Below are 16682 nucleotides of genomic sequence, written 5' to 3' on the forward strand. Positions count from 1 at the left end.
GCATTTGTGAGGGAGAGGTTAAGGCCAGGAGATATATATATATCTTGCAGTGATATAAAGACTCCTTTTAAATATGCGGCTCTTGCTTCTATGTCGTCCCTTCTAATTTTCCCCAGAACATCTGAGTAAGGCATCATTTAAGAATGAATTGATTCATAAAGGTTGTGCGGTGCGTACAACAGTCTTAAATCAGTCGGTGGGAGGTAGTTTTTTGTTTGGTTTTGGGCACAGACTGCAAACTGTTCCTCTCAATTACAAGATCAAACTCTTTCCCTTTCTGTTCTGTGTATCATTTTTTATTAATAAAGGAAGAACTGCCAGCAGTCGAGAGGGTGGTTGAGAATTTTATTCCAATCCCCACCCCCTCTCCATTGTATTTTCAAGTATCGCGGGGGGGGGGGGGGACGCGGGGAGGAGAAATACTGCGATCAGCAAAGATTTTACGGTAACATTGCCCGCAAAAATGATTGCCTTCCTCTTTCCTTTTTCGTTTTGCTCTTTTTTTTTAGGTGGGTAAAAAGGAAGACGGTTTTAGGAGTCGGATTTGATTCACGGGGAATTAATGGCATGTTAGCGAGCTGGAAAGCCAGCAGAGAACAATCCAATTGCAGAGATATTTAAGGCGAGACAAAGGAAAGGCAGCCCAATGTACAGGGCTTAAGCACGGTTCATTATGAAGAAGTGTCATGTAAATGAGAGGAGGAAAATCTATTTGGATTTGATGTTAGGGACTGCAGCGTGATTGGGAGCCTCAAATAATCCCTCAGTCATTTGAATGGCATTTGCTGTCTTCTGTTTTCTGAATCAAGTCGGGGAGAAAGGCAGAGAAGGGAGGGGGGAGTCTCTGCAGACTATAAGGTACAAAGGATGCTTAGTATAGATCGGAAATGCTGCCATTACCCACTTTGGCCTCTGGGGGGTCTCTAACATCATTATGGTTTTGGAATGTATACGTTGAGCAGAAAGAGTGTGTGTGTGTGTGTGTGTGTGTGTGTGTGTGTGCAAACACACACACCTCAAGCAACAAAGTTGCATTTAAGGATCTCCACCGGAGGCTGTGCAATGCGGGTCCACTGGGTTGCAGCCCTGAGCTCCTACAGATCCTTATTATGCTCTGGGTGTCTACCCCGTACATCTATTTATTTATTCCTCTGAGCGCTTGCATTTGCAGCATCTCATGATGCAGCAAAATAGATGTTTCAGTGTCTGAGTTCCAACTTGATTTGCAGCTCTGGGGCTCCGTCGGCGCTGGCATGAGGTCAGAGGTTCTGGCGAGCTGCCTTGCCACTTGGAAATCATAATAACGATGCTAATCCGTTACTATATAAGGCTAGTGGAGGAAGGAGAGTAGAGACGCGAAGTTTGAGGCGAGGGAGAGAAGCGAACACTTTGCAAAGTGTGATGTTCGGCTGAATCTTCCTGGCCGATTCCACCCGTAATTGTAGGCAATAGCAACAGGAAGGTGAAAAATGTTGTGTGACACTTCCACTGTTGCAGCTGTGTGTGCATCCTCATAAAGGTAAAGGTGAAGGGACCCCGACCATTAGGTCCAGTCGTGACTGACTCTGGGGTTGCGGCGCTCATCTCACTTTATTGGCCGAGGGAGCCGGCGTACAGCTTCCGGGTCATGTGGCCAGCTTGACTAAGCCACTTCTGGCGAACCAGAGCAGTGCACTGAAACGCTGTTTACCTTCCCGCCGGAGCGGTACCTATTTATCTACTTGCACTTTGGCATGCTTTTGAACTGCTAGGTTGGCAGGAGCAGGGACTGAGCAACGGGAGCTCACCCTGTCGTGGGGATTCAAATCGCCGACCTTCTGATCGGCAAGTCCTAGGCTCTGTGGTTTAACCCACAGCGCCACCCGTGCCACCCGCATCCTCATAGATGCATCTTATTCTCCTGTTTCTGTACTGTGCACACAACATGCATTTAAAGCAACCCCCCAATAATCCTGGGAATTGTAGCTTGCAGCTCAGGGAACTGCAGTTCCCAGCACCCTTAACAAACTATCATTCCCAGGTTCTTGGGAGGCGTGGGAATGGGCTATGAATAAGCTTTATATGTAGGGCACAAAAGCAGCCCAAAAGTGTGCCCCTTTTATATATTTTCTGTAGTCTGATAATCAAGATTGGATTTCCCACTTTGCTCAGGGAGAAAGAAAGAGGAAAGAGATGGGCAAAAGCTGTACACACTTAGGACGCTGCTTTATGCCGAGTCAGACTGTTGGTCCATCTAGATCAGTATTGTCTACAAGAACAGGCAGGATTTCAGAAAGCTTTCTCTCCCAGCCCTCTCTGGAGGTGCCAGGATTGCACCTGGGACCTTTTCCCTGCTACTAAGCTCGTATGTTCCTTGGGCTTACCAATCAGAAGGGTGGTGGTTTGAATCCCGATGGGGTGAGCTCCTGTTGCTCTGTCCCAGCTCCCGCCACCCTAGCAGTTTGAAAGCACACCAGTGCAAGTAGATAAATAGATACCACTGTGGCGGGAAGGTAACTGGCGTTTCCATGCACTCTGGGTTCTGTCACGGTGTTCAGTTGTGCCAGAAGTGGTTTAGTCATGCTGCCGCATTACCCGGAAAGCTGTCTGTGGCCAAATGCTGGCTCCCTCGGCCTGAAAGCGAGATGAGTGCCGCAACTCCACAGCTGCCTTTGACTGGACTTAACCATCCAGGGGTCCTTTACCTTTTTTATAACAATATGCATGCTACCAAACTCTTCAAGGTTGGTTAAAATAGAAAGGAAGGGCAAAGAGCTCCAAATGGATGAATTCAGACTGGGTGAAGAGGCAATAAAAAGGCTGGAACAAGATCTTGGGCCTTAGTGGACAGCTGGTGGAAGGTATTCACCAGTGCATGGCAGCTGGGGAAAAGGCAAGCTTCATGCTAGGGATCATTAGGTATACAAGTTTAATTAACAACAACAACAACAACAACAACAACAACAATTGGGGCTGAAATTAAACTGATAAGATTGTCGTGCCATTATACAAACCTAAGGTGCACCAACACTTGGGATATTGTGTACAGTTCTGCACACATCACCTTAAAAAGGTTATTGTAGAAGTAGAAAAGGTTCAGGAAAGGAAAGCCAACATGATCAAGGGGTTAGAACCACTCCCCCAAAAACTATTAATGTATGCAACCGCGCCTGCTTAAATGAAATATGCCCAAAATTGGAAAGAGGAACTGGCTCCAAAAAAAGAGATGATTGGCAATTAAAACTGATGGCATATGCAGAGATGGAGAAAGTCACCGGAAGATTAAGAGGTCAAGATGATAGACTTTTTTTTTAAACAGAAAGGGGGAAATTTATCGAATATATGAAAAAAAATTGTAAACAATTAAAAGCGTTAGCAGGATTGACATAAACACGAACAGCAAGAATTTTAAAGGAATTATAAAGGATACGTTTGTAAAAAAAAAAGGATGAACTTGGATATACAGTAAGACTACGATAGAAAAATACGAAACTGCAGAAGGGGAGGGAGGGAAGTTGTGGAAAATATTGTATGATTTGTGTAGATTTATATTCATTGTTGAAAGTTGTAAAATGGAAAAAATATTATTATTATTATTATTATTATTATTATTATTATTATTATTATTATTATTATTATTATTAAATAGAACCACTCCCCAAGCAGTTACAAAATTGGGGGGGGGGGGGGAGATCAGCAAGGGAGGACACAATAGAGCTGTGTAAGATTACACACAGTGTAGAGAAAGTGGATAGAGAGTTTTTCTTCCTCTCTCGTAACGCTAGAATGTGTGGACATCCCATGTCGTTGAATGTTGGAAGCTTTGGGACAGAGAAAAAAAAAAGTCATCCTTCACACAGCACATAATTAAACTATGGAACTCGTTCCCCCAGGAGGCAGTGATGGCCACCAACTTGGATTTAAAAAAGGACTGGACAAATTCATGGAGGAGAAGGCTCTCAATGGCTACAAGCTATGATGGCTCTACTCTGCCTCCACTACGGTTGCCATATTTCAAGCAGTGAAAATTCGGACGAAAAAGTTGTCGAGCCTTTTTGGCCAAATTGGCCAAAATGACACTGCCAACAACGTGGGTTGCCATATGTCTGGAAAGCCCTGGATATTTTTTCTTCCAATTTCCGCCTGGACACTGCTGCCGACTGCAGTATTCTGGACATGTCCAGGAAATTCCAAATGGTAACCCTACAATCAGAAGCAGTCATTCTTCTGAATGACAGTTGCTGGAAAGAGGTGTGGCAAAGATTGTTTAACACAGGCACATTGTGAGAACAGGAAGCTGGATGAGATGGGCCATTGGTCTGATCCTGGCTCTTTTTATATTGTCAGGGATGAAGGGAGTTGTGGTCCAACAACATCTAGAGGGCATCACTTTGGCCCCCCACCAGCACACTACCTCTCAAGGGATGCATTGCTAAAATTAGATTTAGGGGGGAAATAATAAAGTTCAAGAACTGGGTAAAGACCTTCCTTAGATTCTTCAAGTAGTACAGTCGTACCTTGGAAGTTGAACGGAATCTGTTCTGGAAGTCCGTTTGACTTCCCAAACGTTTGAAAACCAAAGCACGGCTTCTGATTGGCTGCAGGAACGTCATGTAGCCAATCTGAAACCTTGGAAGCCCCATCGGACATTCGGTTTCCAAAAGAACGTTCAAAAACCAGAACAGTCACTTCCGGGTTTGCGGCATTCAGGAGCCAAAACATACGAGAACTAGGCTGTACGAAAACCAAGGCACGACTGTACTTAAAACTTTTAATAGACCTTAAAAGGCACTACTACCTTTTGCCCCTACTGAATCTAATTTGTCACATACGTTGATTTCTTGCTGATACTTCTGCACTGATAGGCCATGTGCTAGCTATCCAATGAGTTCTGCAAGAAAACGAACAGCATAGTATCCACAAATCCCCTCCCACAATTTGTACATTGTTACAGCTGCGGATTGTGTCTTGATTCAGACTAAACACTTGGCGATGTTAAATGCTACGGTTTTGTTCTCCAAAATCGAGGCTTGCTACAGAAGTGGAAAGGAAACCACAGAGCCAAATGACCTGGAAGTTGAGATGGAGAGGAGATCTTTCGATCAAGAGGCCAGGAAAGTTACATTAACATCAACCAATTCTGTGAAAGTTTACCCAGTAATATACCGGGAGTGTTGTCCTCCTAACATCTGGTTTCAATAAAGTTCCTTATTAAATAAAAGGATGTGATGCTCTGTTTATTTGTTTGACAGGAGAGCGACACTGAAAAAGGCGAGATTGCCAGCTAAATTGCAAACAGGAAATTATTGCCTATACCCTGGGTTTGCCCGACCACTCAATAGTTGCTGTGGGGACGGCACTATGCTTTGGGGCAAGAACGATAAGTTTCCAATCTGAAAGGAGTGCCAAAGGACTGGTTGCAAAGCCACAGAGGGCAATGGGGTGCAAATTCCAAGGTTGCATGAGGCTATGTATGACCCGTGAATTGCACTTCAGAACCCTCTGCATTGTAAGCAGAGATCTGGGCAGAAGTTTGAAATTGCCTGGTTGGCAATGTGAATTGGTCCACCTTCTAATGCCCAGGGGTTTTATGAATCCCCCCAAGTTCTTCTCTAGCTCAGGATATGAAATGAGGTCTTGTGAATGAGCATCCAGGATACCAGATATCCAAAGCCAGTTAAACCCCTTTTAAAGTTCAACCCCTATGTGGACAGTCCAACAAGGCCTTAATTTGATGAGAATTTGTGTCAGTTCCAAAGATCTCAGAATCCTGCTCCAATGCAATTCAGAGCAGGGCTTTTAGTGTGGCTGCCCCTGTTCTGTGGAAAGGTATCCCCGCTGAGATAGGCACCCAAAAGCTGCACTATCTGGAAAAACAGCTGATTTGTTTGTTCCGACAGACTTTCCCAGCTGTCTTTACCACGAGTATCCCCTTCTTAAGGTTTCAGTCTTGCTTTTAAATGTATCTGTAGTATTTTTTTGAACGTTTTTTGATTATTTTATGTGTAAATTGCCTTGTGACAGTTGTTTAGAATGCAATTAATAAAATAATTGTAGTAATTAATAAATACACATTTCATGTTGTTGTTGCTCAGATCCATCCAGTGTTTTCTTTTTGGCAGGGGGAGTGTCTGTCTCTGCATACATATATTTCTAGAATAAATGGAGACTGAGTACTTGTTTTTTCTTTGTGTCCCACAAACTCCATCTAGACCAGGCTTCCTCAATCTTGGCCCTCCAGATGTTTTGAGACTACAATTCCCATCATCCCTGACCACTGGTCCTGCTAACTGGGAACATGGGAGTTGTAGGCCAAAAACATCTGGAGGGCCAAGGTTGAGGAAGCCTGATCTAGACTATGGTAGCTTATTGCACATAACAACATGCATAAGTGCAACACTCTCAGTGTGCATGAATTGGCATTTCAGGGCAGGAAGAGAACTCTCAGGAAACAGGTAAGTTGCATCCAAACATTTGCAGACTTAGAATTGCTGAGACTCTTCTGGATGCAGAGGAAGGGAGCTCACCCACTGCGAAAGGCAAGAGGTCCTGGGATGTTCCTCTTGTGCTGTGCAGCCTCTTTGTGAAGCAAAATGTGCAGGAGGCTGTGAATACATTCATGTCCTGCCTCCATGGACAAAGGGAGTAAATGCCAGTTGCTGGAAAGCACAGGGGGTGTGGCAGACTGTGCTGTTGTGCTTGGGTCCTGCTTGTGGGCTTCCCACAGGCATCTGGTTGGCCACTGTAAGAACAGGATACTGGACCAAAAGGACCATTGTTCTGATCCAGCAGGGCTCTCCTTATGTTCTTATGCATCTATTGAATGTAGGAGCACGGAGAGAAGAAACACTACAGTGCATCTGTAACAGCAAAACCAGGTGCCTTATAGAATCATAGAATTGCATGGCGAGTTCCCGCCCCCACCCCAGTGGAAATAATGGCACATGACACAATTATTAAGGTTACTGGGGTAATAAGGCCACAACTTTATTGGTTACAGGTGATGAGAGGTATTGGCTTAGGCATTGGTCCTAACCGACTATATCTGACTTCAGCCCATCCGCTTGAAGTCCGGGAAGGGTTAACCACCAGTAGAGGGAGTCCTGCTGATGCACATCAACTAGTAACTCTCCTGGGGTCGCCGATTGGGGGTGTGCCTTAGGCCCTCACCTCCCTAGGCTTTGGACAGGGCCATGCCCCCGAGAATCCTTTATCGGACTACCCTTCAATATGTGGGGCAGGTGATGGTGCTACCTCCCCTCTTCCATCTATAGAGCAATACCAATGCCTAACCACCAATACCAAGAAAGTTGTGATGATTTGCTACGAGGTAGGTGAAATCCAAGTGGCTGGTGCCAATTTGCCAAGTGGAAAAATTCCTACCAGGCCCCTCAACGGCGACCAACCAAGGTCCATAGCAAAGTCAAGGAACGGAACCTTATAGGGTGGGAGTGTGGGAAAAGCAGGAACAGCTGGCAGGCAGGGAAAGAGGCTTAAATAGGGCAGGCCACGCTCCCAGAGCCAGTCGATTGGCTTGCCAGGGGATGACGCGGCCAGGAATCTCCCCAATCGCATGGGGCTGGGCTCCAGCCGTCGCGTGCGTGTTGGGGCCGTGAAGCCCACAACTCTACCTCCTCCGAAGGGCGGAAGTGGCTTTGTAGAGTGCAGGGATCTTTTGCCCAAAGTAGGGTTTGAACCCCTGATCCTGGAATTCTTGTGCTCTACTGACTGAGCTATCCCAGCTGCCCAGTGCAAGTGTACCAAGACAAACCTTAACGGCCAACCTAAACCAACAACATGTTGGTTTTATTATCCTCTTCAGCCACAGCAGGCGCTGTGATTCTCCAATAGTTTGACTTTGCCCCTGGTGCTGCACTCTATTGTCTCTCAGGACAGAGGGATATCAGCAAACAGCAATCAAACGTTAACCATTCAAGCAGGCACTTTAAAGGAACCTGCCGCCATCCGTAAATTGTTGGACTACAACTCCCATCATCCCTGACCTCTGGCCCTGCCAGATGGGGCTGATAGGAGTTGGAGACCGACAACATCTGGAGCTCACCACGTCCGCCGGCCTCCCTTAAAGAAAGGCATTCCTTTTGAGCAGGAATGTTCTTCTGCTGGAGCTTATCATTCCAGCAGAGCCGGCGCAAGGGCTGAGAGATCTCTCCAGGCAGAACCATATGCAGGGAAGGGAAGGGGGGGAAAATAAGCACAGCTTTCTTTTTCACAGAAGGATATAAAAGCTTGGCCTAGTTTGGTTTGCCAGAGCCTGCCTAGGGTTCTTGCCGCTCTCTCCTGCTATTCATCGGCCCCCTCCTGCAGACACCTGCGAGATCAACTCATAAAGCAAGCATTCATCGAGTCCTGGCAGCGCCAGCATGGGAACTTCAGGCTACAGGGCGACAGTCATTGTATCTGCAGATTAAAACACACACACATTCCTTCACCGAGGCCTCTGAAAATAGACCCTGGCTGCAGTTTCGCTCTGGCACCACAGGGTATGTTAAAAGAGAAAAGAAGGAAGGAAGGAAGAAAGGAGGTTTCCTTCACTTTGCTCCTTTTCGAAAGTCACTCAAGAGGAATACAGTTATGGAGGGTAACAGGCTGGCTGGACTTTTTAATTGTATTTTTGATCTGCGGCAGCCCAAATTGCAGTAGGTTTCTGCCTTGCGGGACTTGGCCGGCCTGGCTTGAAATAAAGTATCTGCCAGCTTTACAGAATCCAGAAGAGGGAACTTCTGGGCTCCTCCTCCCTGTGACCTTGAGGACTCAACGGGATCAGTGCAGATATCTTAACCTTTTTGATCATGCTCCTTGGTGGAGGTTAAAGGGAAAAAACACAACCGTAGTCTGAATCAAGACACAATCTGCAGCTGTAACAACGTATGGATCATGGGAGGGGATGTGTGAATTTGGTGCTGTTCTTGCAGAACTCAATAGATAGCACATAGCCTGTCAGTGCAAAAACATCAGCAAGAAATCAATGTACAGTGGTACCTCGGGTTAAGTACTTAATTCGTTCCGGAGGTCCGTTCTTAACCTGAAACTGTTCTTAACCTGAAGCACCACTTTAGCTAATGGGGCCTCCTACTACCGCCGTATGATTTCTGTTCTCATCCTGAAGCAAAGTTCTTAACCCGAGGTACTATTTCTGGGTTAGCGGAGTCTGTAACCTGAAGCGTATGTAACCTGAGGTACCACTGTATGTGACAAATTAGATTTTGTAATGGTAAGAGGTAGTAGTTCCCTTGAAGGTTTATTAAAAGTTTAAATACCACTTGAAGAATCTAAGGAAAGCCCTTTCTTTGCTGCCCAGTTCTGGCACCTTATTATTTTATTCCTAAATCTAATTTTAGCAATGCATCCCTTGAGAGGTAGAATGCTGGTGGGGTCCCAAAGTGATGCCCTCTAGATGCTGTTGGACGGCAACTCCCTTTATCCCTGAGAACATAAGAAGAGCTCACTGGATCAGACCAATGGTCCATCTCATTCAGCAACCTGTTCTCACAATGGGCAGCCAGATGTCTGTGGGATACACAAGCACAATCTCCGCCCCACGCCTACCTGCAGGGCCCATCCAGCCCAGCATCCCAAATCCTGCAAGTGTCCTGATTTTCCAGCGACAGCCCCATAATTACAAAAACCACCAGGAAGCCACTGTGGGAAGTAGGATGTTGGACTAGGTGGGCCTTTAATATGATCCAGCAGGGCTTTTCTTATGTTCTTCTGGGTGGATGACAATACCAGACCCTTCAAGTGTCCCTATTTTTGAGGGACAGTCCTGGATTTACAGAAGCCATAATGGTTTCTGATTTGATCCTGGAATGTCCCACTTTTCCTTAGGACATCCGTATTTTCATTGGAGAAATGTTGGAGGGTATGGAGTTATGTGACCCCTAAGCCAAGGAGATAAGTAATTATACATCCTTTAGAAGACATCTGAAGGCAACCCTGCATAGAGAAGTTTTTAAAATGTTTAATGTTTTATTATTATTTTTTATGTTTTACAGTGGTACACTGGGTTACAGACGCTTCAGGTTACAGACTCTGCTAACCCAGAAATAGTACCTCGGGTGAAGAACTTTGCTTCAGGATGAGAACAGAAATTGTGCGGCAGCGGGAGGCCCCATTAGCTAAAGTGGTACCTCAGGTTAAGAACAGTTTCAGGTTAAGAACGGACCTCCAGAACGAATTAAGTTCTTAACTCCAGGTACCACTGTATAATGTTTAGTATGTTTTTATGTATTTTGGAAGCCGTCCAGAGTGGCTAAAGCCACTCAGTCAGATGGTTGGGGTATTGTTATTGTGGACGTCCCTATTTTCATCAGAGAAATGTTGGAGGGTATGCAATACTTGTTCAAACATTATTCTGATCCAGGCAAAGGTTACGCCGATCATTTTAATGGGAAGAAACAGAGCCATGTGTAGGAACTCTGTGTGAGCACTGAAATGTATGTGGCATTCTGGGCTGGAAGCAAACATCTCCCGATGATAAACAACAAACACACACAACTTCCATGTGCTACCAATTTACGTTTTTAAACATGACTAAACACGCATGGCATATATTTACATTTTTCTTAAGCCAGGTAATCAGAGGGATTTGAAGTTTGCTTAAGACAATTAAGGTAATCACTGATGAGAAAAAGCTTCTAAGGTTGCCTGCCTCCTCCTATGTTTCTTCTCCCCTCTGATTCCCTATCATGCCCAAGCCAACATAAATAATAATCTCAGCTAAAATGGTAGAGAGTACCAAGGAAAAAGAAACACAAAGAAATCCAACCTGCTGTTCAGAAATTATAGAAGTGTAGAAGTGGAAGAAAACACAAGGGTCAGCTTGTCCAATCCACTGCAATTCAGGAATCATAGCTAAAGATCATGACAGAAGGCCCTCAAACCTCAGTCACATAAGAAATAATACTATCAAGGCCCTTTTCAGTTGGGTGAGGGGAAAATATTTCATGTGAAGGAAGCACCAGGCTGACTAGGAAAAGGGTGAAGGTCCTGACTAGGCCTAGTGCCATGAGTCACCTTCAGGCTGGCCAACTCCATGACCGGATGGTGAGAAGACCCTGCTGCTTATGTGGTGTGGAAACAAAGTTAATACCATCCATAAAAAAACCACTTCATTTGGGTAAAGGTTTGTCCACATGATGGTGGATCATTGCCAGGTAGCCAGCTGCAGATGTTGTTGGACTCAAGTCCCATCAACATCAGCAACCAGCATGGCTAATGGTCAGGGATGATAATAATAATTTGATAATTATTATTTATTACTTATACCACACCTACCTGACTGGGTTGAAGCAGCCACTATGGGAGGTTTCCAACAATAACAAAAACACAGCAAAATATCAAACATTAAAAACTTCCCGATACAGGGCTGCCTTCAGATGTCTTCTAAAAGTCGTGTAGTTGTTTATTTCCATGACATATGATGGGAGCGCGTTCCATAGGGCGGGAGCCACTACCGAGAAGGCCCTCTGCCTGGTTCCCTGTAACTTCACTTCTCGCAGGGAGGGAACAGCCCGTTACTCATTGAGTAGGGACATACTTGCGCAATAGCACAACAAAAACAGAACAAAAGAAACCCTCTAGAAGATACGCAATATGAAAAAATACAGGGTTTCAGTGGGAAGCTCAACATGGGCCATGCACCACCTCAAGCAGTATGTTCGCCTTGAAACTTTTACAGGCTCAAACAACATGAAAACAGCATAATGTGTAACAACCCTGATACCATCCTGAGCACAAATCATGATGAATGCATAATACAAAAGGGCCACAGGTGGGGCTATAGAACTCAAATGTTTAATTTACTAATATTTATTCAATTGGGAGTTGACAGCCCTAATAAAAATATTTTTTGTTACTTTTAAAATCCCACAAATATTTGAGTTTTGTTTTTTTAAAAAAATGTGTGTAGGGATGTTTAAATTTGTCTGGAATTCTTTTTCTACTGGAATTTGGTGACAACACTGATCCTCCCAGGTTGTACCAGTTTCACCCACCGACTGCACAGGGAGTTTATCCACCGTTCCAAGTCTCCCAGTAGGACGCCCAGGAATTGCGAGTGGGAAATAAACACCCACAGTGCAGCATGACTAACAACAACCTGCTTTAATGTATTCTGCAACCAATTAAAGCCTGCAGTCCTATTAAAAGCCCATTGCGAGAAAATCCCAGGCAATGTGGGACACCGAGAGAAAGGGCACCCCTCAACTGTGCTCCCTTTCTGCCCAGGGCGGCCCACCCACTCTCTGCCCATCTCTGACTTGAGGGTTCCTGTGTGCTGGAATCTGTGCTCATGAAAGATCAATAGATGCACATATCCTGAGGCAGTTGCACTTCTTATACCCAGAGGACTCTTCTTCTCTGCCGCCCCCAGCCCCACAAAGTGTGAAATATTGGATTGTTTTCCATAAGAGAGTAAAATTATAAAGGAGCTAAGGAAACCGTGTGTGCTTTTGACTTAGTAATAACTGTAGCAAATTTCCCCAAGAGATACAAACAAACACATGCTGGAACAGAATATCAATGAGGTCTTTTTTAGAGCAAAGCACATTAAAATGCAAAACAGGAGATAATGAGATAAAGCAGCAAGTTGCAGGCCCTGGATTTTATTTTTTATTTTTTTTTAAAAAGCCTTGAAGTAGCTGGAAATGGGAAGACTAAATGGACCTCATGAAGCTCTTGGGTCCATTAAGCCAGTTTGCTATTTTTGGGGAAAAAAGGAAAATAAGTAACAACTCACCCCGATGTCCTGGGACTCTTCTGATGTGCTGTTTCCAACTTTTCATTTGTTTACAGTTTCAGGGGTGAGGAATTCGAGGTTGAAGTGAGCTGAAAGAGCAATGACTGCCCCCGGGAAGAAGATCAGAGGTAAGGGGACCAGATGCCCCTGTAATTTTATTTTATTTTTTGCAGGAGATGGAATTCTGGCAGGTCCAGCTTGTTACAAAGGGACAAGCATCTGCTGAAATTTCTACTTCTGGGTGTTGATGGGCCCCTTTTCTCTTTTGCATCTGATCCGCTGAAGCAGAAGCTCTTGGCTTACTTCTGTCCTGAAAGAAAAATTGTTGGTGCTGACCTTTAAAGCCCTAAATGGACTCAGTCCAGTGTACCTGAAGGAGCGTCTCCACTCCCATCATTCAGCCTGGACTTTTGGCGGTTCCATCACTGTGAGAAGCCAAGTTACAGGGAACCAGGCAGAGGGCCTTCTCGGTAGTGGCACCTGCCCTGTGGAACACCCTCCCATCAGATGTCAAGGAAATAAACAACTACACGACTTTTAGAAGACACCTGAAGGCAGCTCTGTTTAGGGAAGTTTTTAATGTTTAATGTTTTATTATGTTTTTGTATGTATATGCTGGCAGCCACCCAGAGTGGCTGGGGTAACCCAGTCAGATGGGCAGGGTACAAATAATAATGATAAGATGATGATTACCTAGAAGGGTTATTTCTCTTGCAGTGAGTTGCAGAATTCTGTAGAGTAACACAATGAACTTTGAATGACCCCAAGACTGTCTACTAAGGGAAATGGATTCCAAGGTCATAAAATCATAGAATTGGGTGGGGACCCTGAGGATCATCTGGTCCAACCCTCTGCAATGCAGGAATATGCAGCTGTCCCTTACGGGGACTGAACTTGCAACTTTGGCATTATCAGCACCGCACTCTAACCTACTGAGCTATCCCTGATGCTCCCATGAAATCCATTGTTTTCATATGTGGTTTGAATGACCCTGGAGTAACACTAGGGGGAGAAATTTGGTTTGGCCTATATTTTAACATGAACCTAGATAATTAGCACTTCCTGAAACAGCAGGACAACCGAAACATAACTTCCCATTGAAACTCATGCTCCTCTGAATTTTGTAACGCAGCTCCCCTCCAAATAAAGCGTACAAAAATATGTATATTTGGGGAAAGTATGAGTCAAAACACATATATTTACATGGCAAGGTCCCAAACCCTCCTAGAAAGTGGAATAAAGACACATGAAACCGTATTTTAGGTCAATGGGTGAAAAAGGACACAACTTTATTGGTGACAGAATGTGAGTGGTATTGGCTTAGGCACTGGAAACCACACGACTATATCTGACTCCTGCCCGTCCGCAGGAAGTCTTGGAAGGGTTAAGCACCAGTAGGGGAAGCCCTGCTGATGCACATCAACTAGGAAATCCCCCAGGGTCACAGCTAGGGGTTGTGCCATGGCCCTAGCCCCCTGTCTGGGGCTTCTGACAGAGACCACACCCCTCGGATTCCTTTAATGGAATACCCTTGAATTAGGAGGGGTAGGTGATGGCCACTACCTCCCCTTCAGCCAAATACTCCAATGCCTAATCGCCAAACCTTACAAAGTTGTGACGATTTGCTACAAGGTAGGCGAACAACCAAATGGCCGGTGCCAATTTGCCAAGTGGGAAAAATTCCTATCAGGCCCCTTCAGCAGGCGACCAACCGAGGTCCATAGCAAGGTCAAGAGATAAAGAGCAAACCTAAGGGAGGGAGGGAGGGTGGGAGAACTGACCAAGCAGAGAGAAAAAGGGGCGAGTCCTCGGCCACGGGCAGTTTAAATAGCCCGCGATATGCCCCCGGACCATCTGAATTGGACGGCCTAGGGATGACGTGGCTAAGGACCCTCCAATAGCGCTGGAGCTATCCTGCCCCATGCGCGTGGGGAGGGCTTGCTCCCACCCCACAACGTCATTTCCCTGGGAACAGGAAATGGCTTTGCTAAAATAACATACAAGAAGTGCATCAAATCAGCAGGAAATCATTTGCAAACATGCTAAGGGGCATGCAAAAACATGAATATTAGGAAAAATACAGGCTAAAATACTGATGATTTTTCATTACTTAAGAAACACACAGACATTGCAAACTGATAAGAAAAATAAGAAGTGCAGGTTGGATCAGGACAGCGGCCCGTGTGCACAAAGAAGTATTCTCTTTTCTCTGTCTTGATATGAAAATGTGAAGAACGGAACTTAAAAGTGCATTAAAAGGAGAAACTGAGAAATTGTCAGATTTGTCCACCCTTAGGTGGCACACAATCTCCTAGACCTCATTATGACTTCGGCCATGTGCATGGAGAGAAGCAAGGCTTGCATCCTGGACTTTGGGGTCCTCACGCTCATGCCTCTCTTCCCGCACCCCACGGCCCCACAGCCTGTCTGGTGGCCTAATGGCAATGTAGGATGGCAGTAGGGAATCATGTTGAGCAGGTAGTTATTACAGAATCCCGTTTTAAAATGAAATCAAAGGAGGGGCGCATGGGAGGAAATGGAGAGCGGGAAGTTGGAAAGGGTATGAATGGAAGAGTGTCGTTTATTTTAAAAAGATATAAATCTTCATTTAGCTGCTCCTGGCTGGGAGGGGGGAGGGAGGGAGGGGAGAGGCAGTGCTTTAATTCTTTCCAAGTGCTGCTTATGATTGCCTATGGCAGGAGAAGGGAGAGAGGTATTTCTCTGACTAAACTAATAATTCATATCAGCATCAGGGGCAGACTTTCGCAGTCTGTAGTTCTCCAGCTGTTCCTCGACTTTTGTCCAGACTGTCCCTGTGGGATTCATTGTAGCAACACATCTCACTTATAGGATTCATGTGAAAGGGAAGGGATGTGGAGAGGAGGGGAGGGTGGCCGTGGCGGAGGGGGACCCACAACTGTAAATTAAAACCATGTTTCTGCTATTGGTGGGTATTGAAATTCAAAAGTCTTTGTAGCTTCTCAAAAATAGCCTTCTCTCTCTCTCTCTCTCTCTCTCTCTCTCTCTCTCTCTCTCTCTCTCTCTCTCTCTCTCTCTCATTACAGTAAGGGGGTGGGGGTGGGGTAAAAATAGCCCGCCCTCCAACTAATTTGAAAGAAGCAAAGCTTTTATGTTTTCCCTTCCTGTTTCATGTAGGAGGTCTCGAAATAAAGGTAAGAATGCAGAGTCCTTTTATACTTTCCCAATAAAAATTCAGAGCACTTGGTCTGGCTTGGACGGTGTGGGGGGCAACTTTTCTTCCTTTCTTTTCTGCTGTGCAGTTGAAGGAAAATTCAAAGCAAAGGGGTACACAATCAAATGAAATCCCGGAATCAGGTCATGTGTTATCCTCGGAACTATTTCCTTAATCCAAAGTGTCCTAGTAAAGGTACCTTGTTGATGCAAGCACAGGATTTGCCTCATAGTTTTGCTTTAAATGTCTCTGTTGGTTTTTTGTGCTTAATTATTTTATGCACAATTCGCATTGAGGAGATGATTGAGAAATTAGTTGCAATCATCTTCTTCATCATCACCATCATCATTTTGGAAATGCGAGCAATCACTAAGACACTAAGAGCAGTCAGACAGTGGCATGTTAATAATAATAATAATAATAATAATAATAATAATAATAATAATAATAAAGCTGAGAAATCAAGGTCTGTATCCCATGTTCTCTTATCCACTAGTGAAAGGGCTATCAAACAAGTGAGTTTTCATGTTGCACAAGAGAGGAATCAAATACAGCCAATGCGCTATTGGAAACTCATTGCTCAATCTCATTGCTCATTGTACAATAAAGTTACTGTATATCTGGTTATGCATTCTCTTGTTTAACAATGTTCCACTGGTGCAAAACATTTCACCAATATAACAAGTGCTGTACAGTGGTACCTTGGTTTAAGAATACCTTAGTTTATGCACAACTTGGATTAACAACGCTGCA

This window comes from Podarcis muralis, chromosome 15 (genome assembly GCF_964188315.1).
Source record: "Podarcis muralis chromosome 15, rPodMur119.hap1.1, whole genome shotgun sequence".
NCBI lineage: Eukaryota > Metazoa > Chordata > Lepidosauria > Squamata > Lacertidae > Podarcis > Podarcis muralis.